We start from the raw sequence: 18,954 nt of genomic DNA, 5'->3' as shown, positions 1-18,954 counted from the left end.
AAATAGATAGATACAACCCTCTTAAGTGCGAAATAGCCTGGCTATGGAAAATGAAGAAGGTAAAGATAGTGCCAATTATTGTTGGGTCCTTGGGAACAGTATTAGAAAGCACCAGGAAGAATATTAAGGAAACTGGAATAGAGTGCCCAGTAGAACTGTTACAAAAGGTTTGCTTCTTTCACACGGCCAGAATAATCAGGAAACTATTAGATAGCTGAAAATAACATGAAACCATAGGCTGCAAACAGTAATCCCGCTACGCATGCAATAGAATTAACAATGTGAAGGCGGCGAGCTGGCAGAATCATTAGCACGCCGGGCGAAATGCGTAGCCATATTTCGTCTGCCGTTACGTTTTGAGTTCAAATTCCGCCGAGGTCGACTTTGCCTTTCATCCTTTCGGGGTCGATGCATTAAGTACCAGTTACGCACTGGGGTCGATCTAATCGACTTAATCCTTTTATCTGTCCTTGTTTGTCCCCTTTATGTTTAGCCCCTTGTGAGCAATAAAGAAATAAGAATTAACAATGTGTAACTGAAGAAAAGAGTCTAGAAACTCAGGCCAATCTGTATTTCCCCAAGGATCTCCGAAAGCGATTTAGAAAAAGGACCTGGGTGTCGATAACGCATTCCACATGCTTTCTTTTCAATTTTTTTTTTTAATCCTTGATTTCAACAAAAGAGAATATAATTTTGCCCGAAAACACAACAAAGTTTAAATAGAACACAACAGTCTCCAGAAAAGAAAACAACAGAATAACGCCGGAAAGTTCGGCTCATATTAGTAATTTACTTAGATTGTGTGGTTGTATGTGGATGAGACAGGGCAAGACAGAGCTGGTAGAGAGAGTTCGTGAATAAATACGTGTCAGCGACCTTAGCATAACTCCCTTTGCTCGTACGAGCAATATCATATTGCAGATTCTTCATATTTAGCAAGGTCTTGGCCGACCACCTCAGCTCATAAGAAAAAGCATTTGATGTGACGCATGACTGCCTTCGGTTCTCTCTTATCAAGCAATAACCTCTCCTTCTCTGACTGTACCTGTGTGACTGTAATTTTATAGGATGAGTTGACTGAATTAAAACTTATCTAACCTGCGATCAACAGCTTCTGATTCGTCAGTATTTTAGCAGACGTCAGCCATTGAATTATATCTGCAGTGTTTGAGCGTCATAGACTAGTTTGGGTTTTTTAATGATATAATCGTTCTTTTTCAAAGATCCGGTTTTTTGTGAAGAAAACTTTCTAATTTGCAGGAAAATAATATGAGTTCAAATTGAGTGAAATACCTGCTACATATAGAATAGTTATCAAAAGTTCATGGATATTCTATACTCTTTTACACTTTTATTTGTTTCAGTCATTTGACTGTGGCCGTGTTGGAGCACCGCCTTTAGTCGAGCAAATCGACCCCAGGACTTATTCTTTGTAAGCATAGTTCTTATTCTATCGGTCTCTTTTGCCGAACCGCTAAGTTACGGGGACGTAAACACACCAGCATTGGTTGACAAGCGATGTTGGGTGGACAAACACAGACACACAAACATATACACACACATACATACATATATATACATATATACGACAGGCTTCTTTTAGTTTCCGTCTACCAAATCCACTCACAAGGCTTTGGTCGGCCCGAGACTATTGTAGAAGACACTTGCCCAAGGTGCCATGCAGTGGGACTGAACCCGGAACCATGTGGTTCGTAAGCAAGCTACTTACCACACAGCCACAAGATCCTGAATGATCTTCCATCAGAGTGGCGCATCAAATTTCTTCATTCGTGCTAAATACATTAAGAGAACTTCTGCATTGAATACAATATAATTTTTATCAGAGCTGTTACAAAGGACCGAAGCAACATTGATTGCGGTGTCCCGGTATGGCCGTAATCCATTGGCTGAAATTTATTAAAAAAAAATAATAAAAAATGAATATATTCTTTTATTCTTTTACTTGTTCCAGTCACTTGACTGCAGCCATGCTGGAGCACTGCCTTGAAGGGTTTTAATCAAACAAATCGAACCCAGCGCTTTTCCTTTTCAAAGGCTAATATTTATTCTACCGGGCAATTTTGACGAAACGCTAAGTTACGGGACGTAAATACACCAACACCAGTTGTGAAACGGTGAGGTGGGGAACCAACACAGACACAAAGACACACACACACACACGCACATATATAAACAACAAGCTTCTTTCAGTTCCTGTCAACTAAATACACTGACAAGATTTTGGTCGGCCCGAAGCTATAATGAGCACATTTACTTTGGTGGGTCATCTACACACTGATTTTAATTATTATATATTTTCTTATTATTAAAATAGTAAGAATTTTGAAAAAATACATTTACAATGCTAAGTATGTACAAAGTAATTAAAAAAGTAACCTAAAGTAATCTCCCTTGTAGATCACACGTCAAAAAAGCATCGAAAGAGGTTTTGAGTAGATGACTCAGACGATCAAATAACCAATATTTAAAAAAATACTCTGCACTTAATATAGAATGTATTGAAAGGCGATGAGCTGGCCGAATCGTTAGCACGCCGGGCGAAATACTCAGCGGTATTTCGTCTGCCGCTACGTTCTGAGTTCAAATTCCGCCGAGGTCGACTTTGCCTTTCATCCTTTCAGGGTCGATTAAATAAGTACCAGTTACGCACTGGGGTCGATATAATCCACTTAATCCGTTCGTCTGTCCTTGTTTGTCCTCTCTGTGTTTAGCCCCTTGTGGGTAATAAAGAAATAGGTATTTCGTCTGTCTTAACGTTCTGAGTTCAAATTCAGCCGAGGTCGACTTCGCCTTTCATCCTTTCGGGGTCGATGAATTAAGTACCAGTGCGTACTGGGGTTGATCGATCTAATTGACTGATCCCTCCCAAAAAAATTCGTGCCTTGTGCCTTGAGTAGAAAAGGATATATATTTACTCAATACATTCTTTTCTACTCTAGGCACAAGGCCCGAAACTTTTGGGGAGGGGGTCAGTCGATTAGATCGACCCCAGTACGCAACTAGTACTTAATTTATTGACCCCGAAAGGGTGAAGGGCAAAGTAGACCTCGGCGGAATTTGAACTCAGAACGTAAAGACAAACGAAATATCCCTAAGCATTTCGCCCACCGTGCTAGCTTTTCTGCCAGCTCACCGCCTTTCAATACATTCTATATTAAGTGTTGGGTATTTTTTTAAATATTGGTTATTTGGCCTATTGAGGGAATATATATTATGTTTCTTATGCGAATATATATATGTATAAACATTTACATATACACGCACATACACACACACACATACACACACACACACGTACACACGCATACACATGAATACACACACACACACACACACACACACAAAGATAGAGTAATTCATTGATTCTGAATGTCTTGTATCTCTGCGACCCGTTTTTACAAAATGTCGTGTTACAGACACCCTTCCATATTCTATATGGCGATCTTATATATATATATATATATATATGTGTATATATATATATATACACACACACAACAGAAGTTAATTATGTACAGTAGTTTCTTATCCGTATTTCCTCATATTATCCCGTCCAACGCGTGTCTCCTTCTACATATTTACATAGATGAATGCCGTCGATGTTAAACATTTATGGAAATTAATAAAGTGAGGACTTTTATAACAAAATTATATTTGGACTGTGGTTCATCATTAGTCATATTTCTATTCATTCATTACAGCGTACTTTTAATATTTTAATCCTGACAAAGGGAGTGAGCTGGCAAAATCGTCTGCACACCGGACAAAGTGCTTAATGCAGAGCCAACACTGGGAAGTGCAGGGCCCAATATGAGGATTGTCAGTGAAGCCATCTACTCTACAAAAGCAGGAGACTGGTGTTTTATGCTTTGCTTCGATAACCTAAAAATTGAAATCTCATATGTAAGTTTTAATGTTGGATCTTTTCGGTTTGAACGGCAGTTTTTTCTAGCGGTGTCATATGAAATTGTCACCCATATTTATGACCCTAGTATCGATCTATTGCATTTCAATCTGTTTTAGGGTTAGGGTTACGGTTAGGGGTGGGGGGAAGGGTATCTTTTCTCTTCAGAAATGTAAATAAACCCAATCTGTTTCTGAAACGAGGGACACATTCATACAGCACAGAATGTTTTTTTTACCTCAATAGACGTCAGTGATTGGTTGAAACTGCAGAAATTGAAGGAAAAAAACCAACAAATATCTTACAAACTATAGAATTTTCTCAATAAAGCCAAGAGAAAAAGATGTTTTACAAACACATTCTACCAGTATACGAAATTTAAAATTTTTTAGTTACCTAGAAATTATGTTAAAAACTGCCGTTCAAACCGAAAAGATCCTTAATGTTTTATTATGAGTTAATAATTACTGATATATTGTTTGTGAAAAGAGCTTCTAAAAAACAGACATCTCTGGGGTTTTTATCTGAGAAGTCTTTCAAAATCATTTCAAAGTTAATGATTTTGATAATTTCATTTTCTATTATTTAATCTCTCTTGTCAGATATTTGACCGTAGGTGCTTTAATCAGTTCTAGGTTTCAAAATACTTCTTTTGCCTGATGCGATTGTTAAAAGCATTGTTAGGTTGATCCTCAAAGCAATAAAAGCATTGGGACATATTTAATTCATCTTAGGATCATCCGCTCGAGGGCCCAATTTGAATAGGTCTGTCTAATTATAAGATAACCGGCCCTGCTTGATGTTCTGAGTTCAATTTCCACCCAGGTCGACTTTGTTTTTCATCCTTTCGGGGTCGATAAACTAAATAACAAATAGTACCAGTTGAGCGCTGGGGTTGATGTAATCGACTTACTCCCCTCTCCGAAAATGCTGGCCTTGTGCCAAAATTTGAAACCAATATTTTAATCTTGCTAAAGATCTTTCTCTGTGTGTGTGTGTTTGAAACATCAGTTATTGCATCGGTTTAAATATTTTATTTCAGAGGATAGTCACGAATTCTCTACCAAATATTCCAGTGCAGTCTACATAATGTCGTCTTGACATTGACCGCTTGCTTGTGTGTTCACAACTTAAAATCCTGTTAAGTTCGTGCTCTAGAATGGCCATATTTCAATCATCAAAACCAGAAAAAAGAATAACCAAAAAATACAGGCGCGCGCACGCACATACACACACAAAGGGGCGCCAGTGTACACGTTATGGGCCCCAACCACTGATCTAGATGAACCTGAAAATCGTTGGGTCAATTGTTGAGTTAATACTAATGTGTGTACGTATGCATATATATGTATCTGTGTGTGTGTGTCTATGTGTATCTGTGTGTGCTTATTTGTGTCTATGTGTACGTGTGTGTGGAAAGAGAGAGAGAGAGAGACAGACAGACGATGTGTGTGTGAGAAGGAGAGGGTGAGAGACCATGTGTATGAGAGAGGGGGAGGATGTGTGAGTATGTGGTAGAAAGAGAGGGAAAGGTGGAGTAAGTGTATGTGAGAGAAAAGAGAGAGAGGATGTATGTGTTAAGAGAGGGATACACGTGTGTGTGTACGTGTGTGTACGTGTGTGTGTGTGTGTGTATGTGTGTACGTGTATGTGTGTGTGTGTGTGCAGAGAAAGAGCGAGAGAGAGAGAATTTCTACTTGATGTCAAAACAGGAGTACGTTTTTCAACGGATGTTTTGGAAGAATTTATCGAAGTCTTTATCAGTCTCTCACTCTCTATCTCTCTCTCTCTATCTCACTCTCTGTCTTTCTCTGTCTCTATCTCTCTCTCTTCAATACTTCACTTACAATCACCGTATTTCTATAAATTGTGCCAAAATGTGGAATTTTTTCTTTACATCGACTCCACAGCTATGGCTGAAAACGAAAAAGTAAACTAAACAGTAAACATTCTGTAAATGTCTGAAATTCGTCGTCGTCGTCGTCGTCATCGTCGTCGTCGTCATCGTCGTCGTCGTCGTTGTCGTCGTCGTAGTCGTCGTCGTCGTCGTCATCATCATCATCATCATCATCATCATCATCATCATCATCATTATTATTATTATTATTATTATTATTATTATTATTATTATTATTATTATTATTATTATTCAGTAGTTTTATTTTTATAGCGTGCTTTCACTTCACTACCGAGCGCAGCTTTGTGTGCCTTGGGTATGTGCTGTGATTTGTTGTGATGCTCTGATGGTTATTGTATGGAAAGTGTTCTGCGTAGGATGTGTGCAGTGCCAAGTAGTGCAATTTTCTGTATGTTATATGTGTTTATAAGTCCTGGTGTTTTTGTTATGTATTTGTCTGAATATTTTTTCATTATGCCTAATGCACCTACTATGATAGGAATTATTTCTGTTTTTAGATTCCACATTCTTGTTACCTCTATTTCCAGGACTTTGTATTTTGAAAGTTTCTCCATTTCTTTTAGAGACACGTTGTCATCTGCCGGTATTGATACATCAATTAGAAAGCATATTTTTTCTTCACGATCTCTGACAAATATATCTGGTCTGTTGGCCTTAATTTCTCTATCTGTGTGTATCGGCATATCCCAGAGTATGGTTGCTTTCTCGTTTTCTGTGACCTTTTCTGGTGTGTGTGCCTATACCATCTTTTTTCTGTTGTTATTCCATAATGTTGGCATAGCTTCCAGTGTATGTAGGTTCCAACTCTGTCATGTCTGTGAATATATTCCTTCTTAGCCAGGACTGGCCAGCCAGAGATAATATGATTTATTGTTTCTTGTCCATCTCCACATATTCTGCAGTTACTTGTTATATTTCTTTTCATTACATGTTTTTGGTAATTTCTGGTGGGGAGGCTTTGGTCTTGTGCTGCAATTAAAAATCCCTCTGTCTCTGCTTTGAGTCCTGAGCTTCTCAACCATTGCTGGGATTTTTCTTTGTCTATTTCTTTTGCGTTTAGTTTAGTCCAGTATTTACCATGAAGGTGCTTTTCTTGCCATCGTTTTATCATGGTTCGTTGCTGTTCTATTTTTAGTTTGGATTTCATTTGTTTTATAGCTTTTGTTGTTTCTTCATCTTCTTCTTCATATTTTTTAGGTGGTATGATTTCTTGTTTGTTTTTGTCAGCTTCCTTAAATACTGAGAACAGTTTTTTGTTTTGCTTGTGTTTTGCCGCTATTTGTATCAGTTTTCCTTCCTTCTGAAGTAGATATTTTTGCAGTCCTATGGTGGTTATTTTATAGTAGTTTTCCAGCTGTATAAGGCCTCTACCACCTTCTATTATTATTATTATTATTATTATATTATTATTATTTTATTATTATTATTATTATTATTGAGTGAGAGAGCAGTTCATGCCATTAAAGTGACACTGGGGTAAAATATACGAAGCCCAGTATACCCATCATGACTACCCGTCTGATAAAGGTACACCAGGCACATGCATCACAACCATATGTGCGCGACATGGTGATCTCATATCAAGATAAACAGCACATGACCTTGCAGGTGGGGCCCAGTTAGAATTTTCTTCAGGTTGAGTAGCCCATCCCGCTCAAACGGTCCCTGAATAAGGGTTGTTTAAGGATGTTGAAAGAACCACCCATGTTTCCAGAGGTGAACTATTCAAACCCCAAAGAATCCCTCTCAACACATGGCTATGATGCTCCCCCACTACTTCTGCTCGTGATCAGAGATGCACATATCGTCAGCCACTAAGGGACATGCTCAACTGGTTAAGGTCAAACAACTGACAAGCAAATCTGTGGTATTGAGCAGAATATTTGCTGTAGCCCATCTTTTATACCATATTATTATTATTATTATTATTGAGTGAGAGAGCAGTTCATGCCATCAAAGTGACACTGGGGTAAAATATACGAAGCCCAATATACCCATCATGACTACCCGTCTGATAAAGGTACACCAGTATTATTATTATTATATTATTATTATTATTATTATTTTATTATTATTATTATATTATTATTATTATTATTATTATTATTAGACAGTGAGCTGGCAGAATCGTTAGCACGCCGGGCAAAATGCTCAGCGGTATTTCGTCTGCCGCTATGTTCTGGGTTCAAATTCCGCCGAGGTCGACTTTGCCTTTCATCCTTTCGGGGTCGATTAAATAAGTACCAGTTACGCACTGGGGTTGATATAATTGACTATGCCCCTCCCCAAATTTCAGGCCTTGTGCCTATAGTAGAAACAATTATTATTATTATTATTATTTTCCCACTTCTACTCCTTTCTCTCTGCCTCCTCTTCCTCCACCATCTTCCAATTCTTCTGGCTTTCTCCTTTTTCCTCTTCTTTCCCTCCTCTGGCTTCTTCTCCTCTTCCTCCATCTCCTCCTCCACTTTCTCCACTCCCTCCTTTTTCTTCATCATCATCGTCGTCATCATCGTCCGTCTTTCCCCTTTCACCAATCATTGCCACATCTTAGTCGTTGAGAAATGTTTAAATGTAATACATCTTACAAGACCTTTTTTTCTTTCTTCCTTCCTTTCCTTCTTTCTTTTCTCCACTTACAATATGGTAGCAAGGTACCCCCTTATCGCATCAGTTAAAGTCAGTTAAAGAATTAGCTAACCTTGATAAGTTCTTAGCGAGAGACAAGAGACACTTTAACCACTTATTCAATATGTATAGTGATACCTCCTGACACACACCGTCCGCCATAAACCCTTTACATCATTTAGGCACCACTTAAACACTTTATCTTCATATAGAATATCTAGGCCAGCGTGTAGACTAAAGTCAATACTTTAACTATGAGAACTTCTTGTTCTACAGCCACTATTCGGCAGTCCACCTATGGATATTGCTTGCCATTTTAAATCTCATATGTTCCTACTACAATCAGGGTCGCCTTAGCTGTATTGTAGGTCAACAAGCGATTCAAAGAAACTGGTCTTATAGTATTGGGGTGTCCGGAAAGTTCGTGCCGATTTTTAAAGGAAAGAAAAAGGTCAATAAATACTTGCCATTACGTTTTTAATCAACCAAGTATGAACCATTTTGTTGCACAATGCGCCTCCATCTTTCCTTAACTTGAAAATACCCTCTTCCCAGAATTGAGGTGGTTTCATGTTGCACCACGATCTCGCGATTGTGGTTTCAATTCCTCGCCCCATGTTACTCTGCGATCACTTCGGCACCTGCCGTGTGGTACACTTTACACTTGTTCAGGCAACGTTGATTTGACGAAGAGAGTGAACTAAATGTACAACGCATACATTTGATCGCTACAAACAAACCATTTCTGCAGGTTTGTTCAGCAAGAGACTGCAGAGCCGTCTCGTAATCCGAGAGACTTCCATCCGTGTGTGTGTGTGTGTGTGTGTGTGTGTGTGTGTGTGTGTGTGTGTGTGTGTGTGTGTGTGTGTGTGCGTGCGCGTGTGTGTGCGTGTGTGTGTTTGTGTGCGTGTTTGTGCGTGTGTGTGTGTGTGTGTGGTTGTGTGTGTGTGTGTGTGTGTGTTGTGTGTGTGTGTGTGTGTGTGTGTGTGTGTGTGTGTGTGTGTGTGTGTGTGTGTGTTGTAAAACAATGTAGCAAGATACAAGTTTTCCTATAAAAAAGCAAAATCCTCACTATGTACTCAGAGTTTCATGGACGTAGGATGTTTATTAATAAAATAATATATCAGTTAGCACTCTAGATATATTTATAAAGCTCTAAACTAAACAGGTCTCTCATAATAACATAGTTCCAAAAAAGATGCAAGTTTCATGAGCTATTTTTAACGGACATACAAACACAAATGACGGAAAAAATTCAGTGACAGCCTCACACTATAATGTTTCACATTGCTGAAATATCTCGACATCAAGGCAATGAGAAATGTACTGGGTATGGAGTTATGCTGTTGTTGAGGACTGATGGATAGATTCATAAAAGAAACTCAGGAAGCGTCAGACATTAGAAGTATTCTTTGAAGAGCAACCAATGAACAAGGAAGAAGGACAGACTTTATTTTCATCCCGTATATAGTGGATGGAAGCACTCCGTCGGTTACGACGATGAGGGTTCCGGTTGATCCGATCAACGGAACAGCCTGCTCGTGAAATTAACGTGTAAGCGGCTGAGCACTCCGCAGACACGTGTACCCTTAACGTAGTTCTCGGGGATATTCAGCGTGACACAGAGAGTGACAAGGCCGGCCCTTTGAAATACAGGTACAACAGAAACAGGAAGTAAGAGTGAGAGAAAGTTGTGGTGAAAGAGTACAGCCGGAGCCTCGTGGAGCCTTAGGTGTTTTCGCTCAATAAACACTCACAACGCCCGAAACCGCGATCCTACGACCGCGAGTCCGCTGCCCTAACCACTGGGCCATTGCGCCTCCCGTATATAGTAGGAGTCGGCAAAGTGTTAAATATTGAGCCCCGGGAGTCTGGTCTATTTGGTTATCCAAGGGCCCAATAAACACTCGATATAATTTTGAGCATTAAAGGGTGCTGAATTTTCAGCAAAATTAATTGGAAAGAGCACAATGATTTAAGGCTAAAACTCCCTAATTTTCAGCCAAATATAGATGCCATATTGACTAGTATTCACCAAACATATATTTCACATAAAATATTCTGACTACATCAACATAATATCGCTGAATTTTTATTGTTCTTTATCAATTTCTTTAAGTAAAGGGTGTCCATAAGTTTATTTTTTTTTGTACTAGCTACGGCGGTACATATTCTAAAATTGGAACGATACAGAGAAGATTAGCATGGCCCTGCGCAAGGATGAAACGCAAATTCGTGAAGCGTTCCGTATTTTTCAGTGGAGGTGCAATGGCCCAGTGGTTAGAGCAGCGGACTCGCGGTTGTAGGATCACGGTTTCGATTCCCAGACCGAGCGTTGTGAGTGTTTATTGAGCGAAAACACCTAAAGCTCCACGAGGCTCCGGCAGGGGGTAGGGGGGCGATCCCTGCTGTACTCTTTCACCACAACTTTCTCTCACTCCTTCTGTTGGCCTGCTCGCTTAGCCAGCGGGGTGGCGTCATTTGAAGGCTAAAACAATGCCAAGCGCATTGTGACCAGCGATGTGTAACAACATCTGATAGCCTGATCGGTCACGTGATCACGTGATAAGTTATTTTTACAACTTCCACACAACATTGTCTAGATGTGTTGTGTGTAACCAATGGAATCCACGTGGAAATATTGTTTATAATCAAATTTTATTTGTTTACCTATGTTTTCCAATTAACATCGCTGAGTTATCCTTATTTTTCATTTTTCTAAATTCTTCAAATTGTGAAGACAATTTATGGACACTCTATATTTTCATAAAATTCCTTTAATTATTTCTTAATAAAAAAAAAACACGATGACAAAGAAGGAATTATCTTTTTTACAACAAGAAATATTTTTGTTACTTATATTTTAAAATTTTATTTTGGATCTAGTATTTTCATTCGCAAAATATGCATTTTTTTTTAAAGGAAGTAAAAAAAAACCTGACGAGATAAAGTAATTGGTTGATCGTAATCAAACTTCAGAGTTGCATCGATACGCCAAAATCGAAAGCAATCTGAGCAAAATTAAAGGGGGCTCATTATGTGAATGAATGCAATGACAGCAAACATTTTTGGGTATACTCCATGATAAACTTTAGTATGAAAAATAAGTACTGCTGGCGGAGCATTTATGTCTATATCACCCAGATAACATGGTCAGTTAATTAAAGGAGCATATTCGATTAAACATTTCTTTAATCATCCCTGTAACTGGACCCTGGCCATGCTACAATGCTGCGTTCTTGTGTGGTAAAAAGTTTGCTTCCCAACCACATGGTTCTGGGTTCAGTCCCACTGTGTGGTACCTTGCACAAGTGTCTTCTATTATAACCCGGGGCCGACCAAAGCCTTGGGATCAGATTTGGTAGATGGAAATTGAAAGAAGTACAACGTATATACATGTATGTGTGTGTGCGTGTGTGCATGTGTGTGTGTGTGCACGTGTGTGTGTACGTCGGGCTTCTTTTAGTTTCCGCCTACCAAATTCACTTGCAAGGCTTTGGTCGCCCCAAGGCTATAGTAGAAGACACTTGCCCAAGGTGCCATGCAGGGAAAAGAACCCGGAACCATGTGGTTGGGAAGCAAGCCTCTTGCCACACAGACACGCCTAAGCCTACGCACACACACGCACACACATACACGCACCCACGCTCGCAAATGTGCTCGTGTGTATATGAAACCTGACACAGCTTACTTAGGAGAGCCACTACAATCCTTAGAGAATTAAAATACCGATTGGCAACGTAAAATACCGACTGGCGACGACGACATGATATGACAGTTAATAGAAAGAATATGTCCTTGAGAAATGAGACACATTTCTGATTAACGGATGTAATGGCAGGAATAGGGATTAGCAACAAGCTTTTTTTTTTTTCTTTTGACATTGAAGCACAATACGTAACGAACCAGAATTCATATAAATTACATCTTGTAATTCTATATATGCTACTGATGCTATTATTGATGAAATTCTAGTTGCTAATGTCGCTATTAGTTGTTATTGCCAAGCCACCCAGGAGGTCATATTTTCTATTGTATTAAATTATTTTCTAATTTCAAATGTCGAGGTCAAATATACACACATTTCCTCCCCTTGGATTCCATAAAATGATTCACTGTAGTTATACTACGCTTGGGTCAAACAATTCTGTTTCCTTTCGTAATTAGAATTGTGAGAACCTATCCAGTGGATATTAATTTAATACGTAGTTTAGTCTCCTGAGAAAATGGAAATTATAGAACATCTGGTCGACAGAACTTCATTTCCAAGACAGTACATTTGGTGAATGATTGCTTGCCTACAGAAGTTCTAATCTACAAGAGTTTGTTTCCAAGGTGGTGTGTTTTGATCAACAGACGTTCGTTTCCAAAACAGAATCTTTCATAAGTGTTTGACTATAGAAGTTCTGGTCGACAGAAGTTCGTTTCCAAGACACCATGTTTGGTGAAGGGTTATCTACAGATCTGGTTAAAGGAAGTTCGTTTCTCGAACAGTGTCTTTGGTAAGTGATTGCCTAGAGAAATTCGTTTCCAAGAACAGTTATGTATGGTGGGTGGTTGCCTATATATCTTTGGTAAGAGGCAGTTCGTTTCCAAGACACCAGGTTTGGTGAAGGGTTATCTACAGATCTGGTTAAAGGAAGTTCGTTTCTCGAACAGTGTCTTTGGTAAGTGATTGCCTAGAGAAATTCGTTTCCAAGAACAGTTATGTATGGTGGGTGGTTGCCTATATATCTTTGGTAAGAGGCAGTTGTTAAGCTGCCAGCTTAATACCATTTCCTTTGGTAAATCTTTCAGGTGATAATTCTTCAGCAGCTCTCTTCACTTGCTAAAGATAAATCTATTTGTGTTGAGTGAGATGAGGTTGTAAGCGTGTTTGTGCGTATGTGTATGATTGTGTAAGAGAGAAAGATTTTTGTCAGTGCGTATAGGTGTTAATACCTCTTGCTATTTTCGTTTTTAAATATTTATCTGCACAACTTTGATTGAAGTTGCCTTCTTTTGGATATCTACGTATGTATGTCAGTATATTTGCCGATGTATATGTGTGTATGCATGTATATGTATATTTATGTGTGTGTGTCTACATGTTTATAAATTACATGTATGTTTGTATATATATGTGTGTGTATTATATATGCGTTTATGTATGTATGTGTATATATATATATTACGGAGATGTACTTGCATAGGAAGTAACCTGATCTGAGATTGTGTACTGAAATAAAAACAACTGCAGCGTGGAACATCTAAATTTAATTTGTCCAAATTATTTTCGTCGCTTTGAGAGATGCAGCACGGAATTTTGACAGTGAACAGGTCGTGGTCTCAAAACGACGAAAATATTTTGACAAATTAAATTTGAATGTTGAAGTGAATCTAACAGTTTTTGTGTATTTTTAAATGGCTTATAAACGCCTTCCATGCTGCCACCATGATTATAAGCAATATATATGCCTTTAAGTATGCTGGTACATGTATTCATGCATGCATATGTACACATGAGCACAGCTATGGATTGCATTGCATATGTGTTAATTTTATTACAAGTTAAACTTCATGAATGCTTTACATATTTCAACAGTTCTTCCGACAGCTTGGTGTTGTTATCTTCCAATTAGGTGGGTTGTTTCTGATTTTGAGAATCCCAGCTTTTATGAGGGAGTGCTGAAAAGTTCCTGGCTTTAAGGACTTTGCAAAAGGCTTGGTTGGAGGCCCATCCTTCTGAATTCTTTTACAGAGCTTAGAAAAATGGAAGCACTGCTGCAATAAGTGTGTAAATCTGAGAGAGGAAACAAATAAAAGAATATATATATGTGTGTGTGTGGAGGTGCAATGGCCCAGTGGTTAGGGCAGCGGACTCGTGGTTGTAGGATCGCCGTTTCGAATCCCAGACCGGGCGTTGTGAGTGTTTATTGAGTGAAAACACCTAAAGCTCCACGAGGCTCCGGCAGTGGGTGGTGGCGATCCCTGCTGTACTCTTTCGCCACAACTTTCCCTCACTGTTTCTTCTGTTGGCCTGCTCGCTTAGCCAGCGGGGTGGTGTCATTTGAAGGCTAAAACAATGCAAAGTGCATTGTGACCAGCGATGTGTAGCAGCATCTGATAGCCTGGTCGGTCACGGTGATCATGGTGATATATATATATATAATGGATGAGAAAATTCTAGTGCAAGATTGGAATAGTCATCAAGTAGCATTCAAAGAGATCAGAATTCTTAAATGCCAACTTCTTAATCAGTAGAAAATTCGGCAAGAAGAATGGCCATTCTTGGTGTAAAGAGTGTATTTTTATGAAGACTTGCATATACTGTTTACGTGATTTATGAAGACTTGCATATACTGTTTACGTGATTTATGAAGACTTGCATATACTGTTTACGTGATTTATGAAGACTTGCATATACTGTTTACGTGATTTATGAAGACTTGCATATACTGTTTACGTGATTTATGAAGACTTGCATATACTGTTTACATGATTTAAGTGGGTTTTGTCTTTACAACTTTTTCAAATGATCAACGAATCATTGATGTCATAATACATATTATGTAGACAAGTGTGATAAAAGTATTTATATATATATATATATATTCTTTTATTTGTTTCAGTCATTCGACAGCAGCCATGCTGGAGCACTGCCTTTAGTTGAACAAATCAACTCCAGGACTTATTCTCTGTAAGCTTAGTTCTTATTCTATCGATCTCTTTTACTGAACTGCTAGATTACAGGGATATAAACACACCAACATCAGTTGTCAAGTGATGGTTGGGGGAACAAACACAGACACACATATGTATATATATATATATATTATATATATATATATATATATATATATATATATATATATATATATATATATATATATATGTAGGTCCCGGGTTGATTCGGGGTTAACCACAGTAAATAAGGTACTCAATACATAGTAGAGTAAAATTAATTTATTATATAGAAGGAGCTTCTACAGGACTAGAACTGTTTCATTCAAGAGAAATCTTCAGGAAGCTTCAGGGGCTTCCTGAAGATTTCTCTTGAATGAAACAGTTCTAGTCCTGTAGAAGCTCCTTCTATATAATAAATATATATATATATATATATATATAATATATATATATATAATATATATATATATATATGTATATAGTGTATGCATGGCATCTTGGCCAAGTGTCTTCTACTATAGCCTTGGGCCAACCAAAGCCTTGTGATGGATTTGATAGACAGAAACTGAAAGAAGCCCATCGTATGTATGTGTGTGTGTGTGGTGTGTGTGTGTGTGTGTGTGTGTGTATTTGTGTGTCTGTATTTGTTCCCCCTACCATCACTTGACAACCAATGCTGGTGTGTTTACGTCCCTGTAGCTTAGTGGTTCGGCAAAAGAAACCAATAGAATAAGTACTAGGCTTACAAAGAACAAGTCCTGGGGTCGATTTGTTCAACTAAAGGCCATGCTCCAGCATGGCCACAGTCAAATGACTGAAACAAATAAAAGAAATTTAAGAAAAAAAAAGAATGTATTTATGTGTATATGCAAAGATATGTGGCTTTGTCGTTAGGGTATTCGGCTCATAATCATAAGGTCACAAGTTCAATACCCAGTGGGGCACTGTGTCGTTGAACATGACACTTTATTTCACATTGCTTCAGTCCATTCAGGTGGCAAAAATGAATGGTACCTGTATTTCAAAAGGGCCAGCCTTGTCACATTCTGTGTCATGCTGAATCTCCCTGAGGGTACACGTGTCTGCGGAGTACTCAGCCACTTGCACATTAATTTCACAAACAGGCTGATTAGATCAACTGGAACACTCTTCAGCATAACTGATGGAGTGTCAGTTGTAATATACGTGTGTGTGTGTGTGTATATATATATATAATTCCCACAATACATCATTCACCTCTTCCCCCACCACCATTCACTCAACCACACACACACATTTGCTTCTTCTACCCATGTTTTTTTCTGCCCTAATTTTCACCAGACCCTCCTCCTCCTCCTCAGTCAGTCAGCCAGTCAATGTAAAAATCTGCCCGGATTTTTATTTATCTTCACAGTTTGTTCCTCTCCGCTGTTGGCATCACTTCTCAATATTCTCCCAGAACAGCCGCAGCAAATAGACACGGAGTTCTTTCACATGAAACATGACCTTGATTTCTATCTCCTCTCCCTCACACCCTCCCTTCCTTCCTTTCTGCAACCCTCTCCCACTCTCTCTCTCTCTCACACACACACACACACATATATATATATATATCAAGAGAGAGACAGATATATATATATATAATATATATATATATATATATATATATATATATATATATATATATATATTCACACACACACACATACACAGTGTGTGCATATGTATGTATATATAACTATATCTATTTATATCTCTGTCTCCCTTTCTCTCTCCTTCTGTGTGTGTGTGTGTGTGTAAGCACACATGCACATAGAAAGACTGAGACAGAAATATAAACAGATCTAGTCATATATATATATATATATATATCAAAGGCTCTTTGATTCTAGACCTTGTTTCCATACCTGGAACTTCTTCTCTAGTTAAGGTAGTGACTCAACTATAAGAGCAAGGTCATCAGCATAGAGGAGTTCCCAGGGGCATCCTGTCTTGAATTCCTCTCTTATTGCCTGGAGGACTAAGATGACCAAGAGGGGGATATATACATATATGTGTATATGTAAAATAAGTAGTTTTTATATGTGTATGTATCGAGTGTATGAATGTATACATGTATATCACTATGGTGTATATATATATATATATATATATATGTATCTGTGTGTGTGTGTGTGTATATTGTTTACATGTAGTTAGGTATATGTTCGGTCATAGAATGACCAATGGTTTCACATCCTTAAGGCGCTTAGCTCTATGGATGACTCGTCAGATCCTAATACCAGAAGCATTAGGGTTTAATGAGTCGTGCATAGAGCTAAGCACTTTAAGGATGGGAAACCATTGGTCACTCCATGACCGGACATATACCTAACTGCTTGTAAATACATTATAGGTCTCTGTTTCAGAGTATGCTTCATCTTCAGATATATAATCCACTGGCAACATGTGGAGCGGCTGTGTGGTAAGTAGCTTCCTTCCCAACAATGTGGTTCCAGGTTCAGTCCCACTGCAGCTTGGAAAAGTGTCTTCTACTATAGCTTTGGGCTGACCAAAGCCTTGTGGGTAGATTTGGTGGACGGAAACTGAAAGAAGCACATCGTATATATATATATATATAAGTAAGGGGACACTGGTAATGATCACACTCGAATGGTGCCTTTTATATATAATATATAAATGTATGTGTGTGTATATGTTTGTATGTCTGTGTTTGCCCCCCCCCCAACATCGCTTGACAACCGATGTTGGTGTGTTTACATCCTCGTAACTTAGCAGCTTGGCAAAAGAGGCCTATAAAATAAATACTAGGCTTACAAAGAATAAGTCCTGGAACTGATTTGCTCAACTAAAGACAGTATAGCCACAGTCAAATGACTGAAACAAGTAAAAGAATATATATACATACATATATATATATATGTACATACATATACATATACATACATACATATACATACATATATATATATATATATATATATATATATATATATATAATATATATATATATTATATATATATATATATTATTAATATTCTCCCAGTGCTTTTGAATATATAATTCCAAGGTAACAGAGGAAAACAGACTCAATTTAGTAATACTAAATCAAATTTATCGATATATTATATATATATAGTTAAGAGGCAGAACCTCCATACAGTAATTCAATTAATAATGAAACATATTATCTATAATAAAATATTAATTTAAATATATTATTAATAGTGTACTAAAAATTACTATACTAAATAATACACATTAAAATGACTGCACATGTTTCATGACAATATATTTAAATCCACAATATCAAAATTGATAATCTCAAAAATTAATATTTCTTCGACCCAACAATACATACCCACTCTTCAGGTCTAAATAACATAAAATAAATTTACAACATAAATGAGGACATTATAATTAAACTATACATTTAGAAATCATCGATTTAACAGTATTAAAGAAAAGTAGAAGCATAACTAATCTTATTGATGAGTGCCAGTTAACTCCACAAATTAAACATGGCTACTAATTATGTCCTCTATTTATATGATTTCCATTGTAGGGGAGATAATTCTCATTAATGAATACCAGTACTAAAGAAAATTGAATCCTCAATTTTAAAAGCTTTCCAGTGTAGGGGAGATAATTTTAAAAAGACTACAAATAGTAAAAAATAGGAAAAATATATATAAGAAGGAAAAATTAATTTACGTGGTTAATTTATTTCAATAAATAAATAATCAGATAAAATTTACCGATATTTATGAAAAGTAAAATCATTATTTATCTTATTTATATCAGTTAAATAGAATTTTAAATGTTAAACTAAAAATT

The 18,954-nt window shown here is 37.6% G+C and overlaps 1 protein-coding gene and 1 non-coding gene across 2 annotated transcripts in view; both read left to right on the top strand.

Moving 5' to 3' along the window:
• Positions 1–18,954, top strand: part of LOC115215655 (heparan sulfate glucosamine 3-O-sulfotransferase 5-like) — an 87,618-nt gene that overhangs the window by 24,727 nt on the left and 43,937 nt on the right. The window lies entirely within an intron of this gene.
• On the top strand, positions 10,621–10,726 carry LOC115215959. The gene has a single exon (XR_003882038.1). It is a non-coding gene; the product is annotated as a U6 spliceosomal RNA (small nuclear RNA).

Source organism: Octopus sinensis, linkage group LG9 (genome assembly GCF_006345805.1).
Source record: "Octopus sinensis linkage group LG9, ASM634580v1, whole genome shotgun sequence".
In the NCBI taxonomy this organism is placed as follows: Eukaryota; Metazoa; Mollusca; class Cephalopoda; order Octopoda; family Octopodidae; genus Octopus; species Octopus sinensis.
The sequence above is the reverse complement of the archived record's forward strand: the minus strand, read 5'-3'. Positions and strand labels throughout refer to the sequence as shown.